Here is a 3,795-nt window from a genome sequence, read left to right as displayed (position 1 = left end):
ACCAGCTCCACTTCCAGCGTTTCTGGTAGTTTATTGGAGATAAGAGTCTCATGTACTTTCTTGCCAGGGCTGGCTTTGGACCTCAATCCTCAGATCTCTACCTCTTGAGTAGCTAGAATTACAGGCATGAGCCATCAACACCTGGCTCTGAAATTGTTTATTTATAGGCTGCTTGTGAGAGGTAGGCAGAGATTTAGGACCACAGGTATCTGTTGTGTGAGATTTGAACCCACTGAAGCGGGAGGCCCAGCCTAGTTCCATTTGTGAGTCTCCTGCCGAAGTATAGCTGTGTGCTCAGGTTCTGCTCTAGGTGACAAGATGGCCACAGCAGATGAGAGCCATCTGGGAGCCGAGAGGAGAGCCACACTAGTCACAGGCGAGATCAATGGAAATCAGAATTGCTGGGCTGCACTTGCAATTGCCTTGGTAAAGAGGAAGGGAAAGGGGAGGGCCTGGGGGCATGCTGGGGGCCATGAAGGACAAGGGGGTCCCTGGTCCTATGGACTCTGGCTGCATTGGGGGAGGCAGAAACATTGCTGATAAAAACCAAGGCTGGCTGGGAATGTGGCTTAGTGGTAGGTAGAGTGCTTGCCTAGCATGCATGAAGCCCTGAGTTCAATTCCTCCATACAGCATACACAGAAAAAGCCAGAAGTGGCACTGTGGCTCAGGTGGTAGAGTACTAGCCTTGAGCAAAAGAAGCTTAGGAACAAGTGCTCAGACCCTGAGTTCTAGCCCCAGGACTAGCAAACAAACCAAAACCAAAACCAATACCAAGGCTGCTGCACCTTGCAGGTGTCTGCTCTGCCCCCTACCATGTCCTCTTTTTTTTTTTTTGTCGGTCGTGGGGCTTGAACTCTGGGCCTGGGCACTGTCCCTCAGCTCTTCAGCTCAAGGCGAGCGCTCTACCACTTGAGCTACAGGGCCACTTCCGGTTTTCTGGTGGTTTGTTGGAGATAGGAGTCTCACAGTCTCTCCTGCCCGGGCTGGCTTTGAACCTCGAACCTCAGATCTCAGCCTCCTGAGTAGCTAGGATTACAGGCGTGAGCCACCAGCGCCCGGCCCATGTCCTCTTTACTTCCCCTTCCCTACTGTTGTCCTTTCCTGTTACATCCCAGCCTTCTCCGGCCAATCATCACAACTCGGTGTGGAAGCCACTGTTGGCAAGTGAACCAAGCAGCCATGGGGCAAGAAAGTGCTTAAATGGCTGTAGAGGTGCAGGGAATTCCCTGCCTGCAGGCTGCTGCAAAGGGTTAGGTAACATTTAATCTGAAACCTGAACTGCCCCTAGGAAATGCCCCACACCAGGAGGTAGGCGGTGAGCATGCAGGGCAGAGGAAACAGGCTGCCAGCGAGCTCAGAGGTGGGAGACAGTAAGAGGAGAGTGGGTGGGGCAGAAGGCTGGGAGCAGTTCAAGTCATAGTCCAGTTAGATGGGAAACTGGGAGGGACGTGCGTGTGTGTGTGTGTGTGTGTGTGTGTGTGTGTGCAGGGCTCACACACTCTCTGTGACCTCTGCCCTCCCAGTTTCGGTGTCTGGTCTCTGGGCTCTACTCAGTCTTCTTGATGAGAGAATAATTAACCACAGACACATTTTCCAAGGCTTCCAAATCATTCTCCAGGTCAAGAGAAAAATACAAGCAAAACAGGATGGCTGCAGGGAGGAGCAGGTTCATGCTGGGGGAAGCAGCAGGAGGCAGAGCACTCAGGGGCTGGAGAGAGGCCAAGGCTGGGTGCTTTGCTGTGGGAATGTGGGTAGTCTTTGCCCCCTCTGGGCCTGGTAGATTAATTTTGTTATTGTTGTTGTTATTATTATTTTGTACCAGCACTGGGACTTGGACTTAGGGCCTAGGCATTGTTCTTTATCTCTTTTACTGAAGGCTGGTGCTCTGCCACTTGAGCCACAGCTCTACTTCTGGCTTTTTGCTGGTTAACTGGAGAAAAGAGTCTCTCAGATCTGTCTGCCCCTGCTGGCTTCAAACTATGACCCTTAGATCTCAGCCTTCTGAGTAACTAGGAATCCAGGCCTGAGCCATTGGCACCTGGGTTAATGAATGGGTTTGCACTAGATTTCAGTTCAGAATGTTGCCTCTGTGAGCAAACAGGCAAAAGCCCAAACAAAAATAAGCCAGCAAGGAATACAACAGCCAAAGAATCTGCAGTTCATTAAAGTTGGGGAAAGACAAACCAGTTGCTTCACTGCAGGGCTAGTCTGTGACTTTATCGGATGAACACTTTTTGTTATCTGAGTGAGTTACACCTTAACGGTGGAATCTAATTCACAAGGTATGCACGGGGTTTGGGGACTCCCAGCCCTCCCTGCTCCCCCCTCCTCCCACAGTCCGTTCCCAGTATCTGGAGAGATGCTATCTAGAAAATGTGACTGCAGACTCAGCCCTCATCCTGCTCAGGTCCCGGAGGCCTGGAGTGCTGCAGCTCTCCAACTTGTTTGCAGCTCACCACAGACCCTTCCTCAAACATGCCTGGTAGACATCTGGGGCATCCTAGAAATAAGAGGCCCCTGGTCCCCACATTGCAGTGTTCCCATATGTTAAGGGACATACAGGGAGGTAGCGGTGGTAGCTTACAAGTGCTGACTCTCTTATTTTCCCAAGAGACCCATGACTACTGCCTTTTGCTGCCTGTCCAGGGATTGTCCTGAGCTGGAGAGAAGGTGACAGCGGTGGCAGCCCATTTGGGGAAATGGAGGCTGTGAAGGCAGCACTTGAATATGTGTCTGGCAGGTAAAAGACCCAGCTGGGCCCAGAAACCCCTGTTCCCAGACAGGGCTGCCCATGTGGAGATGGGGCCAGCAGCTGGCCAGGCCTTGGAGACATGTGGAGGAGAGGGGCTGGGAATTCAGAATTCTCCAGCTCTGGGATGGGAAGGTGGCTTCATGGTAGAGCGCTTGCCTAGCAGGCATGAAGCCCTGGGTTCGATTCCTCAGTACCACATACACAGAAAAAGCCAGAAGTGGGGCTGCGGGTCAAGTGGTAGAGTGCTAGCCTTGAGCAAAAGAAGCTCAGGGACAGTGCCCAGGTCCTGAGTTCAAACCCCAGGACTGGTGGGGGGGGGAGTGGGAGGAGAATCGTCCGGTTCTGGGAGATGGTGAAGGGGGGGGCTGATGTGGTGTAGGTGGGGTGGAGCCCCGAGTCCCTGCTCATGTGGGCGTGCCCGCGTGCGCTTGTGCGCACAGGTGTGTGCCTGTATGTGCGTATGCACGTGTGCACATGTGCGTGCATGCATGTGCATGAGCTCGCCATGGGGGGGGCGGGCCGGGAGAGTGCGCACTTCGGAGCGGCAGTGCTGGGCGTGGCGGGGAGCGTGGCCAGGTGTGCGGGCGGTGCCCGGAGAGCCGCGTGTCCGTCCCGCCCCCCGGGGGGCCGGGCAGGTGTGGGTGGCTCGGGACCCGGGCGCCAGGACCGGAGCCAGCGGGAAACAGGAAGCGGGGTGGGAGGGGGGCGCGGGCCGGACGGCGGGCGCGGCGGGCCGGACGGCTGGCGGGAGCTCCGCGGCGCGGCCCGGCGGGCGGGCGGCGATGTGGGTCGGCCCGGACGGCGGCGGGGCCGGGGGCGGAGCCGGGGCCGCGGGCGCCGCCCCCCTGCGCCGGCGGAGCCGCCGCCCGAGCGCGGAGCGGGGAGCCCGGGGCGGCCGCGGCGCGCGGGGTGAGCCGGGGCGCGGGGTCCCCGCGGCGGGCGCGGGGAGGGCGATCTCGGGGCGGGGGAGTCCCGGGGTCCCGCGCCGGCGCGCCCCCCTCCCCGCCCGGGACGCCCCGCCAACGCCGCCGCGCCGTGCGC

The sequence above is a fragment of the Dipodomys spectabilis genome, unplaced genomic scaffold (genome assembly GCF_019054845.1).
Source record: "Dipodomys spectabilis isolate Male_0828 unplaced genomic scaffold, ASM1905484v1 ptg000163l, whole genome shotgun sequence".
Lineage (NCBI taxonomy): Eukaryota > Metazoa > Chordata > Mammalia > Rodentia > Heteromyidae > Dipodomys > Dipodomys spectabilis.
Note: the sequence above shows the minus strand (reverse complement) of the source record.